The sequence below is a fragment of the Aethalodelphis obliquidens genome, unplaced genomic scaffold (genome assembly GCF_003676395.1).
Source record: "Aethalodelphis obliquidens isolate GAN/ISIS:26980383/991018 unplaced genomic scaffold, ASM367639v1 scaffold70, whole genome shotgun sequence".
In the NCBI taxonomy this organism is placed as follows: Eukaryota; Metazoa; Chordata; class Mammalia; order Artiodactyla; family Delphinidae; genus Aethalodelphis; species Aethalodelphis obliquidens.
In genome coordinates, this window is record NW_020838014.1 from 200070 (window position 1) to 225632 (window position 25563).

Genomic DNA, 25563 nt, shown 5'->3' on the forward strand with positions numbered 1-25563 from the left:
GGAGCAATATTGCCCCTGTTGAGAATGAATACAATAAGCTAAAAGAAAAATCACTCTTAGTTTTACCTCCCAGTCTGTTAACATTTTGGTATACTTCTTGCCCAGTGGTTTTCAATGCATATCTATTTTCCTTCAGAAAATGAGATTGGATGCATAATAGTTCATGCCCCCTTTAAAAAAAATATTGTGAAAATGAATATATTTTATATTATATCTAATGGATAAATAATATCAATAGGTGTATTCTGTTATGTGAATTTGCAGTCACTTTTAAAAATGATTCCCTATAGTTTTCAATTTTTTTTTTTTTTTGTTGCACCAGGTCTTAGTTGCGACAGGTGGGCTCCTTAGTTAAGGCTCGAGGGCTCCTTAGTTGTGGCACATGGGCTCCTTAGTTGCGGCATGTGGGATCTAGTTCCCTGGCCAGGGATCGAACCTGGGCCCCCTGCATCTGGAGCGCAGTCTTAACCACTGTGCCACCAGGGAAGTCCCTCAATTTTTTATTATAAAAGCTCTGCTATGAATATCATTGTAGTTGAATTTTTCCAGGCATTCTAAATTATTTCCTTAGGATGAATTCCAAGAAGCAGAATTATTTTATTCTGTATATCTTAATATTTCGATATGTATAAATTATCGAAAGTCCTTTTCCCCAAGGACAACCACTATTAATGTGAATATTTGTCCAGCGTTTTCCTGTGTATATTCTAACATAAGTAGTTTTATAAACCTGTATCTATGTTTTTTTTTAAATTTATTTTATTTTTAAAGATGTATTTATTTTTGGCTGCACCATACCATGTTTGGGATCCTAGTTCCCCCACCAGGGATTGAACCCGCGCCCCCTGCATTGGAAGCATAGAGTCCCAACACTAGACCACCAGGGAAGTCCCTATCTATCTTTTAAAAAAGAATAATAGACTGAAATTTAACTATGGCAAATTGCTTTTTTGCCCAAGGCATTTTGGTCGTCTTTTCATATCACTATATGTAATTTAACCCATTTCTTTTTAGCAGTGTTCTACTGAACTGAGGTACATTTATCCATTCTTTTATTGGAGGGCCTTTTGTTTCCTGGGTTTTTTTTCTTTTTGTTTTTGGCATACATCTTTGTTTGCTTGTGTTTTTCTGTATCATAAATTCCCATTTATGGTGGAATTGCCAGGTCATTTAAGAATTGAAATTGCATTATGTGCTTGAATCTCTTTTTAGGCTTTCACTTCTTTTTCATTCCTTTACATGCCTGCTCTGATGTTGGTACTAGATTTTCATTACTGTACTTTATAGTGTTGTACTTTTATATCTGGAAATATAAAAAGTTCTGTTAAGTAGGCAGATGTGCTTTTGTATATTTTTCAGATTACAAGTTACAGTTTAAGTTTGGCTAGATTTTGTTTCTTTGTTTTTTTAAGACACAAGTATTGATATATGTATTTTAACTAGATTGGAATAATACAAATTTTTGAGGATTGACATTTTTAGGCTTGAGAACTTTTAGTGCCTGGCAGTAATTCAGAACTCTAAAAGTACCTCTGAGTTGCAAAGTAGACAAACAAGTTGTTGAGCTGTGAGTTCTATGGAAATACTTGGAACCACAACATTTCTGTCCAGTATGCCTTTTAATCTTTGGTTTTTTGATTGAAGTATCTTGAATATATACTCTTTGCTATCTAACTTTTATTCCTTTTAAAAGGAGATATATTCTCTCTCTCTTTGTACATTTTTGGTAATGTACTTATTTTAGATATCTCATGTTTTTTCTGCTTATTTTTACAGAGTTCCTTTATATTATTGTCTTCAGAGTTATTCATACATTTTTCTGAGGTTTAGAGTTCATAAAGTTCAAAATATATGAGAATAGATCTATTAAACGTTGCAGAAGAATTATGCTTTGGTTTTGTTTTTTTTTAATAAATTTATTTTATTTATTTATTTTTGGCTGCGTTGGGTCTTTGTTGCTGCGCGCGGGCTTTCTTTAGTTGCGGCAGGTGGGGGCTACTCTTCCTTGTGGCGCGTGGGCTTCTCATTGCGATGGCTTCTCTTGTGTGGAGCATGGGCTCTAGGCATGCAGGCTTCAGTAGTTGTGGCACGCAGGCTCAGTAGTTGTGGTACACGGGCTTAGTTGCTCCACAGCATGTGAGATCTTTCCGTACCAGGGCTTGAACCCGTGTCCCCTGCATTGGCAGGCAGATTCTTAACCACTGTGCCACCAGGGAAGCCACTATGCTTTGATTTTCAAAGTAGAAGTGTTTTTAGGCTTTTTTTTTTTTCTTTTGCGGTACGTGGGCCTCTCACTGCTGTGGCCTCTCCCGTTGCGGAGCACAGGCTCCGGATGCACAGGTTCAGCGGCCATGGCTCACGGGCCCAGCCACTCCGCGGCATGTGGGATCCTCCTGGACCAGGGCACAAACCCGTGTCCCCTGCATCGGCAGGCGGACTCTCAACCACTGCACCACCAGGGAAGCCCCTAGGCTTTTTTTTTAAGGCACTAATTTTTTTCTGAGACAGTTTCTCCTTTAAATTTAAACTTAACTGCTCACACCATTACTAAAATCTTTAAATGTTTATTCTGACCCTACTTACTATGATTCTATCTATGACCTAACTGTTTTCTTAAGACACTTTTGTTTTTAATTTTATTTGTGTATTTATTTATTTGTTTTTGGCTGTACCGCATGGCTTGTGAGATCTTAGTTCCTGGACCAGGGATTGAACCCGTGCCCTTGGCAGTGAAAGCGTGGGGTCTAACCACTGGATCGCCAGGGAACTCCCTAAGACACACTTTTGAGTGAGACTTTCAAATGCTCTTAGTGTTCTGGAAGACTTAATTTACCTTTGTAATGAAAAATCTCTCCTGAGAGTACTATGTTCACCCAGATTAAAAACTAATCATAATAAATAGAATAAATGATATTCAGTACCTAGGCAATTCGGATAGGACTGTTTTCTACGAGTAGACTCTCTTGGAGTTGAGTTGTTACCACAGCTAGCTTAGGCTCATTATAGAGGCTCACATTGCTTTGGGTCATGGTTCTTCATCTAGCCAAGTGAAAAACCAACCATCTTCCCTTGTGGTATGGTCTTTCTTGCGAGTTATGTTTAAAAAATTGACATCTCAAATGTGATTTTTGTCTCTTGAGGCTTACCGTTCAACCAGGTTTGAGATTTTATTCTTTGGTGCAGACTTTAACTTAAACACTTTGTTAATGTACACGAAGCTGAATCTTTTACTCAGACTCACAGTAGCAAGCAAATGACAAGCCATGCTTGAGCATTAACTCACTATGACTTTACACATTTGCCCGAGCCTGTGTGATTGCTTGGATACTGTCTTAACCACCCCCATTGCCTACTTTCTTTTCTGAAGCCTGAAGCCATATTAAAAACTTCAGATTCATTTAAATGAATTGTCCATATAAGGAGGATATTTGATTTTAGCTAAACATAATGTGAGATCATTATAAATGATTATAAAAATTAGAATGTATAATAGACATTTGTGTTTGTAAAACTTTGAAATATTTCCATTTTATTTTTTATTATTTAAAATATTTCCCCTCATGTTTAAGTATTTTGATAGATTAGTACCAGTAAAACTTCAGTTAGTAATAGTCATCTGGTAGAAAAGATTCTTTAATAGATTTGTTAGAATATACATCTCTGCTGCACATAAAGGTTGGGGAGATTTTATGTCTTACGCTCTGACAAAAAGTAAACTGCTTTCTAGGAAGGTATCAAGTAATTTTTACTAGCTTTTTACGTAATTATTTTGGTATTCAAAGTATAATTAAAGTAATCCTTGAACATCCTTTTAGCCATACTGTTTTTAAAAAATTATTTTTAATTAAACAAGTAATACATTATAAAAAGAAATACATGTGACAAAAATACAGATTGAGTAAAAAATACAGATAAGGCAAAAATAATAGTTATCATTCGCTATGTATCTTACAGAAATTTCTTGTGTAAACATGTATACATGTATATGTAAAAATATTTAGTTTTGTTTTTATACCTGCTTTTTTTTTTTTAAGTTTTTAGATGTAGAGTTGAGACATGAAGCCTAGAAATGCACTTTACTAGCATGCTGTGGTACTAAATGAAAATTCCATTCTTGGAAGATAAGTTTGTCAAGTTTCCCCATCTCTACCTTTGCCCCTCCCCTCACCTGTATTCTTTTCTTTTCATCACACTCTCCTTGAAAGGAGAGAAATATACTGTGGTAGGTCTCAACCCAGGATTGGCTGTATATTAGAATTAACTGAGGAGTTTTAAGAAATATCCACATCACAGCTCCACCATCCAGATTCTTATTTAATTGATCATGATGAGGCAAGACATGTGGAAGGAGAACATGCTTTATCTTAGCCTTCATATTGAAGCTTGCCTGAGCTTCTGAGTTCAAGTATGGTTTGGGGGAGGCACTGATTGAATCCAGTGGGGCATCTTCCTGAGTTTCCTGTCTTCAAGCAGGAAGATAGGCATAGGTCTTTGTCATCCCTCAAGTTCTCTGAGGAATACACTGCCACAAACTTCTTCATTTATTCCATTGTTTGTTCATCTACAAAGTTTGTCATACTTTAAGGAAAATCAACATCATTAATGCTGTGCAGATTAGATAGACAAGAAGATGAGTGATAAAGCAGTATGATGTTGTGGTTAACCACACAGATGCTAGAGGCAAACAGCCTGGGTTGTAATCCTGGTTCTGTAATTTATGTCTGTTGCACTTGGGCAGGTTTGTTTTAGCCTCTCTGCCTCATCTATAAAATCAAGATAATGGTCTCCACCTCATAAGAATGTTGTAAGGATTAAAAATATTAATATGTGTAAAGTGCTCCAAACAGTGTTTTGTACATACATGGTGAGGATTCAAAGAATAATAGCTACAATTAATTTATTCCTTTTCTTGTATCCTCCTTTCTAACATTTCCTCCCTTTTGTTACCCATTCCTCCTGAAGATAGGTTAATGCTTTTCTTTGATAAACTAGATTGGGGTCAGCAAACTTTTCTCTAAAGAGACAGATGATAAATACTTTAGGTTTTTAGGGTCATGTTGTCTGTGTTGCAATATTCAGTTCTACTGTTGTAGGGCAAAATCAGCCATAGACCATATGTAAACAGATGTGCATGGCTGTGTCCACTTTATTTATGAGCACTGAAATTTGAATTTCATATAATTTTCACATATCACAAAGTACTGTTTTTCTTTTGATTTAAAAAAATTATTTAAGAATTTGAAAAACATTCTTAGTTTATAGGCCACACAAAAACAGGCAGTGGACTGGATTTGGCCTATGGGTCATAGTTTCCTGATCCCTGAACTAGAGTAAAGGAACCTGAACATTCTGACAGCTGTTTTAGACACCCTTTCTTTCTTAAGGATGCCATCATTCTTTAATTTCCCTGTACTTTGGAGGAATCTAGAAAATTAGTTTTATTGCCAGTAGGTTTAGAATTTAAAAATTCTACTCACAGCTTTGATCTTAAAACTATTAGCGCATGTGTCAAACAGTGAAATCTTTGTGGACTCTCTTTCTCAAACAGTGACATATATAACTGTACTGGGCTTTCTTTGGTTGCAAGCAATAGAAACAGACTTTATCTTGTTCTCAGCACCAGTATACAGCAGATGTTTGTATTAGTCAGGTTTCTCCAGAGAAACAGACCAGTAGGATTACAACGTGTGCGTGCGCACACACGCATTATACATATACACATACATTTTGTGTGTGTGTGTAAAAATAAAGAGGTTTATTTCAAGGAACTGGCGTCTATGGTTGTGGGGGCTGGCAAGTCCAAATCTATAGGGCAGACCAGCTGGAAGCTTTGGCAGAAATTCTCACGACGGAATTTCTTCTTTAGTGAAACCTCATTTTTGCCCTTATGGGCTTTCAGTTGGTTAAAGGAGGCCTCCTCACATTATTAGTAATCTCCTTTACTTGATGTTAACAACAGTTACATAATACCTTCACAGCAGCACCTAGATTAGTGTTTGTTTGAATAACTGGCTACTATAGCCTAACCAGGTTGACACATACAGCTAACCATCACATAGTTCAATAAATACTTTTCCAATAAAAGGATGAACAAATGGCTGAAATGGTTAATTTAAGCAGAAAAAAAGATATTTATATGATGGATGTTGAATAACAGAATTTACATAAGAAAAAAGTATGCAGGCCTCAGGAAACCCCAAGAAGAACCAGGACAGTTTGCAGGGATCAGGACCTAGGTAGCAGCAATGAACAACAGTATCTTTAGTAGTGTACCACAGTCAGAATGAATCAGCTCTAACCATTTTCCATATTCACATCATTGTGCTCAAGATTCAGCATCATAAAAGAAATTCAGCCTAATTGGCATCCCTCGACATCCCTTGGTACGAAATCTCCCTTGCCTAGTGGGGGGTGGAATACTTTGATTGACGTTCCCACCAAAACTACTGTGCGGGAAACAGGTTATTTCCCCACAGAGTGTCAGGATAACCAAAAAGAGGAGGAAGGGATACTAGACATGCAAAAATAACCTTAAATGTGAGGAGGGACAACTTTATCCATTGAGTGGGACTTGAGGGGAAAAGATGATAGTGACTGGACTTGGTAAGTTTATCAGTGAGGGGAGGGAATGAGAGAGGAAGTAGAGCAGAGATTGGTAAAAGGATTGATATGCGGTACTGAGGGCCCAGGTGAGATTTCATATCAGAAATTTGTAGTAGTGACATCACTTACATGATGGTATTTTCTCCAGCAATGAAGAGAGATTTTAAGATTCATTCATGGTTGATGTTACCGGCTGATTTGGGGGGAAAGAGGAATACATGACACAGAGGGTGCTTGGCAAAGAATAACTCAGACAAAAATGGTGATGATGATAAAGAGCAAACACTTCTAGAGTCCTTACTCTGTACTAGGCTCAGTTATAAGTTTGCTTTAAAGATGCTAACTCATTTACTCAGAATAACCCTGTGAAGTAGGCACTGTTTTCCCCGTGATGAAACTGAGGCACAGAGAGGTTAAGACATTGCCTGATATGACAGTGTTCACAGGTTCAAAGTCTGTGCTTAGCTACTATTCCTGATACGACAGTGCAAGTGTCAGAGCTGGACTTCAAACCCAGGAACTTAGGTTCAAAGTCTGTGCTTAGCTGCTATTAAGTTACACTGATGATCACTCTTGGAATCCAGGTTTAGGAGGGAAGGAAAGATGATAGTGTGTGAGATGACAAAGGGATCACAGTGTCAGAAGTTTCAGTGAAGTGGAAAAAATGCTGTGGGGGTTTCCTCAGAACACACACACACACATACATGCACACACATACATGCACACACACACACATGCACACGCACGTATGATTATACCAGGCCAGGTATTGAAAAAAAGGATATTTATTTAGACAGTTGCCAATAATTCTTAATGATGAGTAGCTTTTTTCATGAGTCATATTTGGACTGCACAATAGTTTTTGCTCCATTTTTGTGTGCTAATTGTAAGATATTCTTGTAAAAGTCAGCCTCTCTGTTTCCTTTTGTATGCTCCACCACCTAGTTTTGACAGAACCCTAGTAAATGACCAGATTTTTTCTACTCTTTCTCTTTCCTCTCATAACATTAACTTGGCAGACTTTTTCATTTTTGTCTGTTTGTATCCACTAGTATACTTCTGCCTACTTAGTAGGGGAGCTCTGTCAGTTAGAGCTAGAGGTGGTTTTTTCTAATTTGGAAAGACAGCATGTGTCTCTGTCTTTTAAGTTCTCCATGATATTTCCTTTTTTTTTTTTTTAACTTGGTGCCTAATTTGTAAATAAATTTCAGCAAATGTAGACTTATAGAATTAAAAAATGAATGCATCCCTTAGAGTGGAGCATCTTCTCAACACAGAACCAGTTTGCTTTTTTGAAAAGTGTTTGGCTTTTTCCAACAGTTTTTGTTACCTACAGACTATATAATTGATAAGTTAATCAAGCCAACACTTTGAGAAGTGGGATTATAGTATTTTTTTCTTGTTAAATTTGGGAACTGGCTTTATCTTCCTTTATCTTTCATTGTCTCATTTTTAGCAGATAAACATAATAGGTATTTGTGGCATTAGCGACCATTGTAGTATTGTTTTTTTCTGTATCAATCTAGATAGTGAGGTAAGTTTGAGGTTTGCTCTGCTTGGTGTGCCTTACGGATTGATTCAGGCTAATATTTAAATTATTCGCTTCCAGCCAGTGAAAGGCATTGTTAGAAACAGGGCTCTAGATCTAAGATTGTAACTTCTGGAAAATTTAATTATAGATATTTAATTGTAGTGTCTCCCTTTGAACCCTGCCCCTCAAGGCTTTAGTAATACTTAAGGTGTCTCCGTATTCAGGTAGTTTTTGATTTGACTGTAAATACTTTCTCCCAGGTAACAAGCTTAGTCCAGAGATAGGCCTCAAAGTTAGCCCTTTATATGCTTGTAGAGAGAATTTTAATACTTATTTCTTATTGATTGATATCTTTTAACTAATATGAAGTTATTTAAATTGTTTTTTTTATTATACTATAACAACAAAAGATTGTAGTAATTCATTTTTGAAGACCCTTGAGAATCATGTGAGTCCAAAAGTATTAGACTCAAACACAGTGTTAGGAGTTGGTGATTTCGTCATTTATTTGTATGTAGCATTTTTCAAATTTCACAACTTGTATATGTTCTGACACTTTCATATATGACAAAGGATTAAGATAGGTCTAGATACTGAGAAATTTCTCCTTATCAATGTAAATGTGTACGGATGTTGTAGATAACATTATTAGTCTTTTAGTCTGTACTGTATTGAGAATTCTATTGTTCAGTGAAAATTGCTGGTATACTAGGTGTCTAGAACTAATTCTACATAGAAATTGCTGTATAATCATTATATTTTCAGGTATATATAGCAAAATCACTGTTCAGCTGTGATATAATTTCTCTTGTGGTATTTTGTGTGTGTGGTTGCTTAGAAATTTTATCATATATAGTGGGAATATTTCTTTTTTTGACAATTTAAAGATTGTTCCCATACCCCTACATTTTGTTTTTGTAATTTTATTTTATTAAATGTTATTTCTTTGGCAACTCTTTTAATATCCTTAAATGTTTCCATGTTTGTGACCCTTCATCATTGCCCTTCAACATACTGATGTCAGGTGCAAGATTTGGGGTTTTTTTCCCCCCCATACTATGTTCTTTAGATAAAAGAAAAATAAAATTCATTCAGATATGACTTTTAAAAAATTGATCAGAATTAATAACTTAAAAAAATTTTGATCAGAATTGCATTTTCAAGGAGACTCGTAATATATTGGTTTCTGCAAACATGTAACCTCATTGTGTACCAGACCTTACGTGATGTACATAGAAGTAAAAATGGGCTTAGGGAAAGTGGAGGTAAAGTTAGTTGGTTATGCTGATGGACAGTGGGTGGACTTGGGTTACAAATATTTCCTGGTGATCATTTCTGCCAACAGAATTTCAAATATTTAAATGTACTCCTCTTTAGCAAGTTATCTAGTGCATTTTCAACCACAGTGACTACAGATTTAAAGTCCTTGGAATGGGCTTTCTTAAAAGAATTCAGCCATTGTGAGGGACAAAACCTACTGAAACAAGGCTTAATTTTGAACTTAAAAAAATTAGAAGCCAATGTTAGAATGAGTATGTGTAGAATATGTTATCTCAACCCTTCACCCATCACCTTATTTTGTTATGTGGTTTTTTGGTCATTAACTACTTTTTATCAATTTTGAGTACTTGGATTTGGAAAGAAAATGAGTTCAAGCACACATTTGGAAGTTTTGCCTTTTTCTTGGATTTCGTTTTTGGTTTGCTTTTTCTATAGAAAATGAAGTCTGTTAAACACAGTTTATCTTACTTTAGGTTAAGAATGTGGGCACTAGAGTCAGGTTGTCTGAATTCTAATCCCTACTATGCAGATTACTGTGAGCTTTGGTAAAATATTTTTCTTAGCCTCACTTTCTTTAGCTATAATATGAATAATAATAGTAGCCCTACTTTATGGTCATAAAAATCAAATGGTATGGTCTGTATAAAGTACTTAGCATGGAATATTATATATTATCATTGCTTTATTATTCCTTCTTTTCTGCTGATCAAAACTTTACTGCTGATTCTGGCTTCATCTTTGAGGTTACTGTTTGGTTCCCATTGAATTTTTAGCAGGCAGCTTGGTATTTAAAGGAATATTTAGTACACTATTCCTTTTAGCTAGAATAAGCTAAAGATGCAAAAGAATGAATGTTGTCTTAAATTCCTAAGACCTGGGGAACTGGTCTGAATGCTTTTACGCACTTGGTTAACCTTTGTGCCATTCAGAATGTAAGACCAGTTTGTGCTGATTTCCATTCTTCTTTTAGAAAGACTTAAAAAAAAGAATGACCATAGTATTCATTGATGTCATTTGGACGATTAGGAAAAGTACTTATTATACCTCTAAAGACCCAGAGAACTCTTGTTTATGCTTATTTTAGTAGTGAAAACTTGGTTTTGGCTTAGAATTCTTCTAACGATATATGAGTCATATTATTTGTAGGGTGCTTTTTATAAAATTTTATAAACTTTGTCTCATTTGATCATCACAATTCTGTGGAAAAGGTAGGACAGATGGAATCACTCCTACTTTTAAAGATGAGAAATCTGTACTTGGAAGAAGTTCAGTGACTTCCAGAGATAAATAGGTAGTTGTCTGCTCTCTGATACTTTAGTTTTCATTCTGTGTCTGAGAGTTTCTGTGTAGAATCAATTCCTTCTTTGAGATCAACTTATAATTTCCAGAATGTAAAACTCAAATTGTTGAAATTACCGGATTTTCACATTTGCCAGAAGTATATACCTTTTGTTTTGGTTTGGTTTGTTTGCTCGTTTGTTTTTTGGCCAGTAATCAAGTTAGAGGAACAGCTATCAAGTTCTGCCATAGTATATTAGTATAACTTTAATGTTATTTGTAGCTTTAGGATTTAGAGGTAGTTGAGTCAAAAGTATGCCCTTAAAAATACATTTGATGCTAGAAAGTTAATTGCCTCTAAATATAATTTTGATTCAAAGGGCATTTATAAAATTTTTTTCTCTGATTCTTAGGATATTCATAGTCAAGCTGCCCAATTTCAAAAGAAAAATTATGTTTTACTTTTAGTACTCATTTTAAAAACTAGCATGCTTTATTTATATTGTGTAAATACCTATGGGAAGATGCATATGTATTTTTTTAATTGGGGACATTCTTTGTGCAAGATGTTCAGTTCAAGTATTTTTAAAACCTCTGCTTTTGTATTTATGGGCTCTGTGCATATCACTGTGAAGGAATATAAAATAGTCCTTACCTTGCTTTCAACGGAAGTTGACATTGATAGGGAAGGCCAGGCTAATTATGAAACAATCTGAGTAGAGGTTGCCAAACTATAGTCTGAGGCCCATTTTTGTTTGGCCCTCAAGCTAAGAATGGCTTTTGCTTTTGTTGTTTAAAAAACAAAAACCAGAGGAGAATATGTAACATAGACCATCCCTGGCCCTCAAAGCATAAAACATTACTGTCTGGCCCTTTACAGAAAAAGCTTGGTGACGATGAATTAGAGGAATATGTCACATAAAATAAAATATAACCAGAGACATTAAGGGATGCAAATCAAAACCACAGTGAGATACCATTTCACACCCACTAGGATAGCTGTAATCAAAAAACGGGCGATAGCAACTGTTGACAAGGATGTGGTGAGAATGTAAAATGGTACAGCCACTGTAGAAAACGGTTTGACAGTTCCTCAGTAAGTTAAACATAGAGTTACCATATGACCCAAGCAATTCCCTTCTAGGTATACACCCAAGAGAATTGTAAACAGGTTCACAATTAAAACTTGTGCAGTATGTTCATAACATTATTGGTCATAATAGCCAAAAAGTGAAAACAACTCAAATATCCATTGAATGGATAAACAAAATGTGGTATAGCCGTATAGTGTAATATTCAGCCTTAAAAAGAAATGGAGTACTGGTACATGCTACAACATGGATGAACCTTGAAAAACATTATAAGGGAAAGAAGTCAGACACAAAAGGTCACATATTCTGTTACTTCATTTATAGATATAACTAGAATAGTCAAATCCATGGAGACAGAAAGTAGATTAGTGGTTGCCCAAAGGCTAGGGGGAGGGGGAAATGGGAAAGTGACTGCTAATGGATATGGGGGTTTCTTTTTAGAGTGGTAAAAATGTTCTGGAATTAGATAGTGGTGATTGTTGTACAATCTTGTGAATGTAATTTAAACCACTGAATTATATACTTTAAAATGGTAAATTTTATGGTATGTGAATTTTATCTCAACAAAAGAAAATGTAACCAGAGACTAAGTAGTTTTTATAAAAGAAGTAATGAGAGGTCAGGTGAAGAAGGCTACAGGCATGAGTTAATGGATATAACTTTGAAGTCGGGGCTTGACATGCACCCTGAAGAGCTTGGAGGATTTGGATAGAAAAAGAGGAAGTGGGTATGGCATAACACCGTAAGGGGTATAAACCAAGGTATTTGTGTTACACAGAAGAGGAAGAAGTGGCTAGACTAAGAGGGAAAAAGACAAACTGAGTCTCTTGTTTTCATGGGGCTTCTAAACGTGCATATTTAACTGATTTGGGATCATGCTTTGTGCTGTCATTTTCATGGAATAAATTGTATATTCTTCTAGCCTGAGACAGACTTTTTTTTTGCAGCCAGAAAGCAAAAGCCTAAGGGCTGTCTCCATGGTACTTTTAACAGGTTACTGTAAGGATTTTAGTTCCCAGTATATGTGTTGAAGAATTTGCCATCATCTCTTTTGCTTTGTTTTATTAAGTCATACAAAGTATCTATCTGATATTTTTGTTGTTATTCAGAACAAAAATCTTTGATAATAACTGTTCCTTATGCTTGCCACTTTACACTATAAAAGTCATTCATGTGTATTGCCTCATTTAATCCTCTCACCACACCTATGAGATAAATGGTATCATTCCCATTTTAAATATGAAAGAGGCCATATAATAGAGTGATTAGGAGCCGGGATGGAGGCACTGGAGTCAGAAGGCCTAGATTGAAATCCTGGTTCTGCTGTTTACTAATTGTGTTTGAATTTTGATGAGTTATATAACCTCTCTAGGTTATATGTTTTCTCTTGTGTAAAGTGGTAATTATAATATCATAGAGTTATATTTAAATAAGTGACAAAAGTAAAATTCCTAGAGTCATGCTTGGCACATAGTGAGCCCTCAAAAATACTGTTATTTATAGATCATGAGAGTTGAATGAGGTTAAGAAGTCCAAAGTCTTGTAGCTGGTAAGTGGTAGAGCCAGCACCTAATTACAGGTGTTCTAGATTCAAGTACCATTTTTCTAGTTGCTTTTACCAGATTTTATTATATACTTACTTATGTATTGCTCATACATTTATAAAACTTCATTTAAATGGTGACTAGATAATAAACCAGATATTAATAGCACAAGAAACTTTCTAACTTCCTTACAACAGAACTTTAATTCCTAAACCAAGTCTTTTGCTTCAATCTGCTGATAGCCACTCCTTAGTAGTTATAAACCAAATTATGAAAAGGGAAAATGACAAAGGAAAATACAGATTTAACATAATGAACAAAAATTCACTTGAATATGATAAAATAAACAATTAAAAGTAAATAACACCTGCAGGGAAAACTTGCAGTAATCACAAGGGTGACTGTCCTTAATTAATAAACATACTAGACTGATAGATAGGGAAAATAACTTTTTTCAAAACAAATGAGAAAAGAATAGGCAGTTCGCAAAAGAAAGAAGATGTGACTGACAAGTATTTGGAAAACAGTTTAACCTCATCAGTTAATCAAAGAAATTTAAACTAAAGCAGGGTAATACACCTCTGATGATATGATTAACAAAATAAGAACATTTAAATTGTAATAAGCAAATTTAAGTTGAAACTGTTATTAGGGATGTGGTAAAATGGGACCCACATATTCTTTTTTTGTTTTTTTTGTGGTTTTTTTTTTTTTTGCGGTACGCGGGCCTCTCACTGTTGTGGCCTCTCCCGTTGCGGAGCACAGGCTCCAGACGTGCAGGCTCAGCGGCCATGGCTCACGGGCCCAGCCGCTCCATGGCATGTGGGATCTTCCCAGACCGGGGCACAAACCCGTGTCCCTTGCATCGGCAGGCGGACTCTCAACCACTGCGCCACCAGGGACGCCCCTCTTTTTTTCTTTTTTTGACCATGTGGGATCTTAGTTCCCCAACCAGGGATTGAACCCATCCATACCCCCTGCAGTGGAAGCTCCGAGTCCTAACCACTGGACCACCAGGGAATTCCCGAGACCCACATATTCTTGATATGGGAATGTAAATTGATAAAACTATTAATCTCCATGAAGAACGTTCAAAAAGTTCCTAACCTTAAATCTAGTAATGATCCATCTGAAAATGTAACCCAAAGAAAAAATAATAATTCTGGATAAAAATGTATGCATAGATTCATTGCAGGGTTATCTATTATAACAGAATTTTTGGACATATCCAACAAAAAGATAGTTAAATTATTGTACACTTATTGCAATATTATTTGATAAAGAGTTATTAAAAATTTCAATGACCTTGGAAAAAGATGATGAGATAACGTATGTTTGGGAGGTGGAGGGAAGAAGGATTCAAAATTGCAGCCCTGTGCCCTCTAGTGTCAAGCAGTAAACCTAGTCTTGAGGATAGTTCATTGTGGACAAAGATTTACTAAGTAACTCTTGAATGTTTGATGTACTGAACTTCTACCTGCTGTGGAAATAGTATAAAGAAAACCCCTTTTGAACCCAAATCCTCTTTGCCTTGTCTTAGTGACCACCCCATTTTTCTATTCTTTAAGTAAACTCCTCAGAAAAAATCGTCTAATGCTATTTCCAGTTTGTCATCTCTCAGTCTTTCTTGAACCCGGTCAGTCTTTTGGACCTAGGTTATTCCACTGAAATGCATTCATCAAGTCTCCAGTGACCTCCAGTGGTCAGTTCTCAGTCTTCATCTTACTTGACTTGTCAGCAGCATTAACAGTTAATCACTTCCTTTTCTTTGAAATGTCTTCTTCTCTTTGTTCCAAGAAGCCACATATTTGGTTTTACCCTTACCTTACTGGCTGCTGCGTCTGATCTTCCTTTGCTGGCACCTCTGCCTGTGATTTACTTTAAGTTAGTATGGTGAATAACATTATTTTAAAACTTGTGATAAAATACACATAACATAAAACTTACCATTGTAACCATTTTTAAGTGTACAGTTTAGTGGCATTAAGTACATTTACATTTTTGTGAAACTGTTAACACCATCCATCTCCAGAATTTTTTTTCATCTTCCCAAACTGAAACTCCATACCTGTTAAACACTAACTCCCAATCTCCCTGCCCCTGGCAACCACCATTCTACTTTCTGTCTATGAATTTAATTATTAACTACTGTATGTACTTCATGAATGTGGAATCATACAGTATTTGTCCTTTTGTGACTGGCTTATTTCACTTATTATGTCCTCGAAGTTGATGCTTGTTGTAGCAGGTATCACAATTTCCATTTAAAGCTGAATAATACTCCATTGTATGTACATACTTACACTTTGTTTATCCATTCATCTGTGGATGGACACTTGGGTTGCTTCCACTTTTGGCCTATCGTGAATAATGCTGCTGTGAACATGGGTGTACTACAAATATGTGGTTGAATCCCTGCTTTCAGCTCACTTGGGTATATGCCCAGAAGTGGAATTGCTAGATTATATGGTAATCGTATTTTTAATTTTTTTGAGGAATTGCCATACGTTTTTCCACATTCCCACCAGCAGTGCACAAAGGTTCTAATTTTTCCACGTCCTCACCAACACTTGTTATTTTCTGGTTTCTAAATTTGTTTTGTTTTGTTTTCTTTTGTTAATAGCCATCCTAATGGATGTAAAGTGGTATTTCATTGTGGTTTTGATTTACATTTCCCTAATGATTAGTGATGTCGAGTATCTTTTCATGTGCTTATTGGCCATTCGTGTATCTTCTTTGGAGGAGTGTCTATTCAAGTCCTTTGCTCATTTTGTTTGGGGTTTTTTTTCGTTGTCGTTGAGGTTTAACAGTTCTTTATTCTGAATATTAACCGCTTATCAGATATATGATTTACAAATATTTTCTCCCATTCCATCTGTTGCCATTTTACACCATTGGTTGTGTCCTTTGATGCACAGAAGTTTTAAATTTTGATGTAGTCCAGTTCATCTATTTTTGCTTTTGTTGCCTGTACTTTTTATGTAATATCCAAGAAATCATTGCCAAATCCAATGTCATGAAACTTTTCCCTATGTTTTCTTCTAAGAGTTCTATAGTTAGTTTTGCTCTTACGTTTATGTCTTTGATCCATTTTGAATTAATTTTTGTATATAGAGTAAGGTCAGGGTCCAGCTTAATTCTTTTGCATGTGAATATCCAGTTTTCCCAATAACATATGTTGAAAAGACTGCCCTTTCCTCATTGAATGGTGTTAATACCCTTGTCAGAAATCATTTTACCATTTATGAAAAGGTTTATTTCTGGGCTCTTATTCTACAAATTTTGATATGGTGTGTTTATTTTCATTCTATTGAAAATAGTAACTTCCCTTTTGATTTTTTTCCTTGAATCAAGGATTATTTAGAGGTATGTTATTATAGTTTCCAGATACTTGGGGATTTTCTTGATGTCTTTCTATTATTAATTCCAGCGTGATCAGAAAACATACTCGTATGATTTAAATTTCTTTAAATTTACTGAGACTTATTTATAGTCCAGATTATGGTCTATCTTTTTAAATGTTCCATATGCCCTTAAAAATAATATATATTTTGTTGTTATTCATGAAATATTGTAAAAGTATCAATTAGGTCCAACTGATTGGTGGTATTCAGTTCAGCTATGTCCTTTCTGATTTTCTGCCTGCTGTATCTATCAATTACTGATAAAGGGGTGTTGGAGTCTCTGGGTATAATGGTAGATTCATCCGTTTTTCCTTGTTGTTCATCTGTTTTCTTGTTGTTCTAGAGCTGGGCTCTAGAGCGCAGGCTCAGTAATTGTGGCACATGGGCTTAGTTGCTCTGCGGCATGTGGGATCTTCCCCGGACCAGGGATCGAACCCGTGTCCCCTGCGTTGGCAGGCGGATTCTTAACCACTGCGCCACCAGGGAAGTCCCCAAAGTGTGTTTCTTGATCCACTCTGACAGTCTCTTTCTTTTAATTGGTGTATTTAGAGTTGATTTTTGACTAGCGATTTTTAATGTAGTTGGATTAATAGCTCCCATAGGTGTTACTGTTTTCTGTTCATTGCCCTTGTTTCCTTTTTGTCTTCTACTCTTTTTCTGCTACCTTCTGGTTTTAACTGAGCATTTTATATTATTTCATTTTTTCTTTTCTCTTACCATATCAATTATACTTTTTTTTTTTAGTGGTTGCACTTGAATTTGAAATATACATTTACCACTAATCCAAGCCCAGTGTCATATAACACTATACCACTTCACAGATAATACAAGTACTTTATAACAGTTTCCAATTCCTAAAATCCCTTATAATGTGCTGTCATTCATTTTACTTACCCATAAACTATAATCATCTAATACATTATTGCTATTATTTAAAATTGTTGTCTGTTAGATCAATTAAGAATAAGAAAAATAAAAGATTTTATTTTACCTTCATATATTCATATTTAGGTCCAAGTTTCTGACTTAAATCATTTCCCTTCTTTTAAAGAACTTCTTTTAATATTTCTTGCAGAGCAGATCTATGGCAACAAATTCCACTGAATTTTTGTTTGAGAAAGTCTGTATTTCTCTGTCATCTCAAGGCTAACTTTGCTGGATTTGCAGAATTGTAGCGTGGTGGGGTTTTTTCTTTCAACAGTTAAATATTTCACTTCATTCTCTTATTTTTGTGTAATTTCTGAAGAGAAGTCTCAGGTAATTCTCATTCTTGCCCCTCTAGAAGTTGGGTGTTTTTTTCCCCCTCCAGCTTCTTTCAATATTTGTCTTTGATTTTCTGCAGTTTGAATATATTCCTAGGTGTAGATTTTTTGGTATTTATCCTGCTCAGTGTTCTCTGTTTGGTGTCTGTCTTCTGTTTATTATTTAGTAGCCTTTTTTCTCCCAACTCTTCACTCCTTTTGGCCCTATCTTTAAATATATCTGGAAGATAACTAATTCTTACCACTTCCACTGCTACTGCTTTGGTCCATATTGCCATCTTTTGGGTTTCATTTGCCTTCAAATAGTTCTCCCTGCCTCTGCCCTTGACCTCCTCCTTCCTTTCACCACACGACAGCTAGAGAGATCTGTCTAAAAGTTCAGTGGGAACTTGTCATCCTTTGATCAGAACCGTTCAGTGAGTTCCCATCTCATACCAAGTAAAAGCCAAAGTCCTTACTATGAGCTAAAAGCCATCTTTAAGCTGTCTGTTTCATCACTTACCTTACCTCCTACTAACCATCTCATTACTTCCCTCCAATTAGGGTGCCATCCTTTCTCTTTATAGAAGTCACTAGACATCTCAAGGTTTTTCGATTTCCTTTAGATGTCTGCATGACTCTGTTCTCTTACTTACCATTGCCTTTAGGTCTTTACTTGAGTATCACTTTGTTTCAAACTACAAATCTTCCTGCCCTTTGAACTCCCTATACCCCCTTTCCTGCTTTACTTTTCTCCAGAACACTTTACCAACTGACCTGTGTCTGGCAGGAGAGAGTATGGCACAGTGGAGAAAATGGAATAAAAGGCAGTTTGGCTGGAGCATTGAGAGCGAGAGAGAGAACATTGTGAAATGAAGCTAGAGTGGGAATTAGGGACCAAACTGTGCCGACTCTTGTAGGCCATGTTAACATTTTCTGGCTTTATCCTTAAGGGTAGTGGCAAATCACTGAAGTATCTTAACTGGAGGGATTTGGGAAGAGGGTCACTATCATGATTAAATAAGTATTTTTATAAAGATCATTCTAGCTTCACTATGGGAAAAAGATTGGGAGGGTGAGGGGAATTAGATGTGAAGGGACCCGATGAGAGGCTATTGCAGTGATCTAGGTATAAACTTATGATAGCTTAGTCTACTGGGGGGGGGGGTTGATGTCCATCCAAAAAAGAATGTTTGGAACTGATTCTTATCAAGAAATCCATTTATAAACATATGTGGTCAGCAATTCATAACTCTTAATTGCTAAATTAAGATCTCCCATTTATAGAATCTCCATTTAGTTCCATTATGAGAAAATAAAAATCTCTCACCCAGTGTTACTCTTCTTGAAAATAAATCCTAGAAATTCTATAAATCAATAGTCACATTTTTTTTTTGGTATATTTCTTAGCATTAGGCACAGAATCCAAGATCCCTGATTAAGTTTAATTTTCATTTAATGGCCAATTTTTAGACCTGATCAAATTGATTTGTTTCATGAAAGCAAGCTTTAAATAATTTTCTTATTACGTTTTTCTGACCTCCTCTCATCTCAAATATTAAGAACTTGATTAGAACTAAGATTGTCCTGAACAGGATATTTTAAAGACAAAGGTGTCTATGCCTGTATTATTTCTTTTCACAAAGCCAGTAACCTGTGGCAACAGGAACCTTCAGAGTTTTTGAGAATCAGAAACTCATGACTGTCTGGCTATGCTAAGATAGATTTGAAGTTCGTAAAGCAAACAGGTTAATAAACTAGGGTCCTAGTAGTAGTTTTCTAATGTGGCAGTGTTTTCATCAAACCAAAATATTGATCCTCTGTTTTCACTTTAGGAGGGGAAAGCATTTAACTTCTCCCATGTTTTAAGCATTTTATAGGTACCTAAAATATGTTATATTGTTTAATTATCAGGAACCAGTGAGGTATCTTAATCCAGCTTTGTTTCGTTAATAAGGAAATTACATATTAACAAATAACTTGCCCAGGCTCACACAGGGATCCAGGTATGCCAGGGGTTCCTTTCGATCAGGGGTTGTTAGTTTGGGTTCCTTGGTCTCCACTTCTCCCTATGTGTTTACATTTTCAAAGAACTGATGACCCTTCAATTCAATAAGGTTCAGAATCAATAAATGTTATTACGCTGCCTCCTGATTTGGGGTTCCTAATCTGACAGTACTATCCACTCTTGTCTTACATTACCTTTCCACAATTCTTCTCAAAATATTGATACCAGTAACACTGTAGTTATAGTAGTAAAGCAGTGATAGTAGTAGTAGTTGTTTTTTAGCCAGGCACTGTGCTAAGAGCTGTATATGCATTATCTCACTTGGTGTTCACAGCAAAGTTGCTGAACTATGTCCCTTACTTTAAGACTAATCCTCTCTATGTCTCAAGTCCCAAGCCCCATTCCTTGCCCTCCTAACTGGACTCCCTGCTCCAGTTTCTCATTCCCTTTGTTCCTACATCCACAGTTCTCATAAAAGTTTGTGGGTTTTTTTCTTTTTTTTTCCCTCAAATTATCTATTCAAAAACCTTAGGTGACTTTCCTTCTCTGATAGGAAAGTTTCAAGTTCTTTGGCTGTCATACAGGGACTTTGGTAGCTTGCTAGCCTGCTTACTGTTTAAACCACATCTGTACTCATTCCTTTCCCCCTACCTTTCCCCCAAGCTTTCACTGTAAATTCTCAAGCCACCTAGACTTTTTCTTAATAGTTTTTTTTTTAAATTAGACTTTTCATTCTCTTGAATCTGTGCGTTTTTTCCATGGAATTCCATGTCTGTAATACTCCTACCCCACTCCCCTTCCTCTGCCTGACCTTCAAGAAATATATGTAAGGCATATGGTGAAAAATCTCCCTCTTTCCTTGTCCCCTCATTCCTCAGTTTCCTTGCAAAGGTATTCTATGTGTATTCAAGTTTCTATGCACATATATGAGTAGAGGCAAGTTAGCATGTTAAGAGTGTGAACTCAGGAACCAGGCTGCCGAAGTTTGAATTGTGGATTCTCTTCCTAGATGTGTGGTTTGGGCAAATTGCTAGTACCTACCTCATAAGATTTTTGTGAGGATTTCTCACAGCAGTGCCTGGCATGTGGTAAGCTCTCAGTAAATGTATGCTATTAATATTGTTTGTTATTGTTATGTAACAAAGCATAATACATTGAAAGAGAATGGCATTTAATATCAGGATAGGTTTGAGTATAGCTGCCTAGTTACTTTGCCCCTAAGTCATTTAACTCAAGTTAAACCTTGGATGGTTTCCTTATCTTTATAGTGGGGGAAATCATATACAGTTTTGATTTTGGTGAACTAAAAAATATAAAGGAAAGAGCTTTGTACATGATAAAATGCTATGTAGAGGTTAGTTGCTATTGGTCACATCATTTTACTTTTCCTTCCGGGAAGGATCTCAGCATTTCAGTTGGTTTTAAGAAGTGAAGTAGTCTTTAAGAATAAAGATTTCAGAAATTTGTGACAGGTATGCTGTTTTGCTTTAGAAATTATTTTAGATTCATTCTTTTTCATTAGCTATGGCTTGCTTTAGTGTTAGTCTTAAATTTTAAAATTATGATTATATAATTTATGTGGCAATGCCCTTAAGGGGATAAAGTTAAATACCTCTTTTTATGGAAATGTATCCATCAGGATTCTAGAATTGATATACTTTGCATAAATTAGTAAACTTATTAATTTAGTAAGCCTTTTAAGGAAAAAAATTTTTTTGTCAACATAGAAAGTATTAGTCACAGCCTATAAAATTTTCTTCATGGTTTACAAATGTTTTATTTGCCTGCGATGATAAAGATTGCTAAAGAATATTCATCTTACTAAGTAGATTGTACTACATATAAAAAGCAGTCTGCTTTGATGTAGTTTTTTTTTTTTTTTTTGCGGTACGCGGGCCTCTCAGTGCTGTGGCCTCTCCCGCTGCGGAGCACAGGCTCCGGACGCGCAGGCTCAGCGGCCATGGCTCACGGGCCCAGCCGCTCCGCGGCTTGATGTAGTTTTTGATGATTTACTCTGTTGCTAAAAAAGAATAGGTGCTCACTTTTTTTTTTTTTTTTTTTTTACAACTCATGGAGCACATGTCCTGCTCAAAGGCACAGTGTAAGGAATACTTTTGGATAATGTGATAGTCTCCCGTCTTCTATTTAGTAGAGGCATTCCCAATATTCAGCATTTAGGAGGAAAAGTTGTAGACAGAGGTTAGTAAGTGGTAGAGCAGGATTCTAGTCAGGCAGTATGGATCATAAGTTCAAGCTTTTAAACATTTCACTATAATGTTGTGAGAAACAGAATGAGACTATGAACAATTACCAATAGCTTTGACAAAATAATAAAAGAACTTCTGGAAATGAAAAATATAAATAAATTTTTTTTAATTCAATAGATAGGTTTAACAATAGATTAGAATTCATGAGCTGGAAGATGACCTGAAAAATAAATTAACCAAAATAAAGAGACACAGATGGACAACATGTAAGAGAGGAAATGAGAATTAGAAAATTGGGGCAGAAATTGCTAGATTTCCTTGATTTCTTTCTCCTTTTTAGCAATAACTGTATTAGTTGGATGCTTTGCTATCCAGCTACAGCTTCCATTTCACTGCCTTTCTGATAGTGAGATTTGACTCTGTGTCAAAGTTTCAGCAATTTGGATGCAAGTGGAAGTTATGTGTGCATAGGTTTTAGCCTTACGGTTTATGCCTATAAGAGGAATGAGATACTCCATTTCCCACCTCCTTCTTCCTTCCCATAGACTGGAATGTGGACACAGTGATGAACTATTTTTAGTTAGGTAGAAGAGGGCAATACTATAAGGATGACAGAGCAGCAACAAGATGTAAGAGCTTAGCTCTCTCAGACTGCTAAGCTGCCAAACCAGCCCTGGACTGTCCCTTTCTACTGTCATGTGGGAGAGAAAAAAACCTTGAATTTTGCTCAGGCAATTGTAGAGTCTCTTATTGCATCAGCCTAGTCTTGTATTAGTCTTAACTAATACAAGAAGAGCATGAGAAGATCTACCAGTTATCAAAGCAGAATATAGATGTGAAGAAAAGTCAAGTAAAAATAATATTTGAGGAGTTTATAATTAAGAATTTCTAAAATTGCAAATGGCACAAATTCAAGAAGTCAAATCCTAAACAGGAGAGAAAAAACTAAACCTAAACACTTCATAGTTAAATTTGCATATAGTCAGGGACCTTAAAAATAGCCAAAGGGCTGGGTTTCTGGTGGCGCAGTGGTTAAGAATCCACCTGCCAATGCAGGGGACACGGGTTCGAGCCCTGGTCAGGGAAGATTCCACATGCTGCGGAGCAACTAAGCCCATGCACCACAACTACTGAGCCTGCGCTCTAGAGCCCACGAGCCACAACTACTGAAGCCCGCACGCCTAGAGCCCGTGCTTCACAATAAGAGAAGCCACCGCAATGAGAAGCCCATGCACCGCAACAAAGAGAAGCCCCCGCTCGCTGCAACTAGAGAAAGCCTGCGCACAGCAACAAAGACCCAACACAGACAAAAATTAAATGAATAAAATAAATAAATAAATAGCCAGAGGGAGAAGACGGATTACCTTCAAAATATCTACTATTAGACTGGTTTATTGAAAGGAAAAACTTGAAATCAGAAGAAAAGAATAACTACAGTGTGCTGAAAAGAAATAACTATTAAAGCTAAAATACCTTTCAAGAGTGTAGGTACATAATAAAGTTTTCAGAAAAATTAAAACAGAGATTTTTATCTCCAGTAGAATATCATTAAGACAAATTCAGAAAGATACACTTTAGGTAGAAGGAAAAAGATCTCTGATGGAGGCTCTGAGATATTTGTTGGAAAAGAAGAAAGGCTGAAAATTAACGAGCCAGGAATTCAATCTAAATTAGAAACAGGACAGAATAAAGAAAGGAAGGAAATAATAGAGATAAAAGTAGAAATAAAGAAATATAAAACAAGTGAACAATGAAGGATCAACATAGCTGAAGCTGATTCTTAGAAAAAGACTAATAGAGTTAACAAATCTGGTAAGATTGATCAAAAGAGAGAGAAGCCATAATAAACAATAAGTATGAAAAAGGAGATGTAACTACAGATGTTACAGAGATTATTATAAAAGAAAAATGTACTCACTAATACATTTTTTAAGGAATAATTTCAAATGGCAGGTTATTGCATGAGTTATCATAATAGTATAATAAGCCTTTCAAGACCACTTGTCAAATTTGCCAAAAATTTTTACTCCTGAAAAAGTAAGATGGTTGGATTAAATATTTTAATCCTTTACCTGAATTCTTAGAGAATGTCAAGGGTACAATGAATGGGATAACTGCCTCAGTCATAATTTACTAAAGGTTTTAGTAAAAATTTGTTTGGGGATAATTGATGGGTCAGTGTCTTCTAAAGCAGTAGAATTTGTGTTCCTTTTTTGATACATAAAGAAGTAGGGAAGTGTCATTTAGTAAGGAAATGTAAGAACCTAAGAAATTGTGGAAACCTTGTGCTTTTAAAAGTTTTTTTTTTTCCACCAAAGATAATATTTGTTTTTATTATTATTCTGTGAAAGAAGTAAGGTAATCTGATAAATTGGGACTAAGTTAGGCTGGTAGGACAATCAAGGAAAAAATATCTTTAAGAGATGAGTGCCAAAGAATAGAAAGGAATCATTTATGGACAATTTTTCTGGAAATAATATTTCCAAAACATGGGAGAAACAAATACAAAGGCCCTGAGGCAAGATGAAGCTTAACTACAATCAAGGAACAAAAAGAAGCTAAAAGGTTAGGTCAGGAGATAACCACACAAATTTACACCAGCTGGTCCCTAACTTCAAGTCTACATGGATATATTCTTTTTTTTTTTTAACATCTTTATTGGGGTATAATTGCTTTACAATGGTGTGTTAGTTTCTGCTTTATAACAAAGTGAATCAGTTATACATATACATATGTTCCCATATCTCTTCCCTCTTGCGTCTCCCTCCCTCCCACCCTCCCTATCCCACCCCTCCAGGCGGTCACAAAGCACCAAGCCGATATCCCTGTGCCACGCGGCTGCTTCCCACTAGCTATCTACCTTACATTTGGTCCATGCCTCTCTCTCGCCCTGTCACAGCTCACCCTTCCCCCTCCCCATATCCTCAAGTCCGTTCTCCAGTAGGTCTGTGTCTTTATTCCTGTCTTACCACTAGGTTCTTCATGACATTTTTTTCCCTTAAATTCCATATATATGTGATAGCATCCGGTATTTGTCTTTCTCTTTCTGACTTACTTCACTCTGTATGACAGACTCTAGGTCTATCCACCTCATTACAAATAGCTCAATTTCGTTTCTTTTTATGGCTGAGTAATATTCCATTGTATATATGTGCCACATCTTCTTTATCCATTCATCCGATGATGGGCACTTAGGTTGTTTCCATCTCCGGGCTATTGTAAATAGAGCTGCAATGAACATTTTGGTACATGACTCTTTTTGAATTTTGGTTTTCTCAGAGTATATGCCCAGTAGTGGGATTGCTGGGTCATATGGTAGTTCTATTTGTAGTTTTTTAAGGAACCTCCCTACTGTTCTCCATAGTGGCTGTACCA

At 35.9% G+C, this 25563-nt stretch overlaps 1 protein-coding gene across 3 annotated transcripts in view; it reads left to right on the forward strand.

Moving 5' to 3' along the window:
* The window catches only part of RAP1A (RAP1A, member of RAS oncogene family), a 68020-nt gene that overhangs the window by 9709 nt on the left and 32748 nt on the right, over positions 1 to 25563 (forward strand). Inside the window, exon 1 of one of the 3 annotated variants that reach the window (XM_027091156.1) lies at positions 21435 to 21453. The exons of the other annotated variants lie outside the window; for them this stretch is intronic. The gene's annotated coding sequence lies outside the window, so the exon portion shown is untranslated. Of the gene's footprint in view, positions 1 to 21434; positions 21454 to 25563 lie in introns of those variants that run through there. 3 annotated transcript variants of the gene reach the window in all.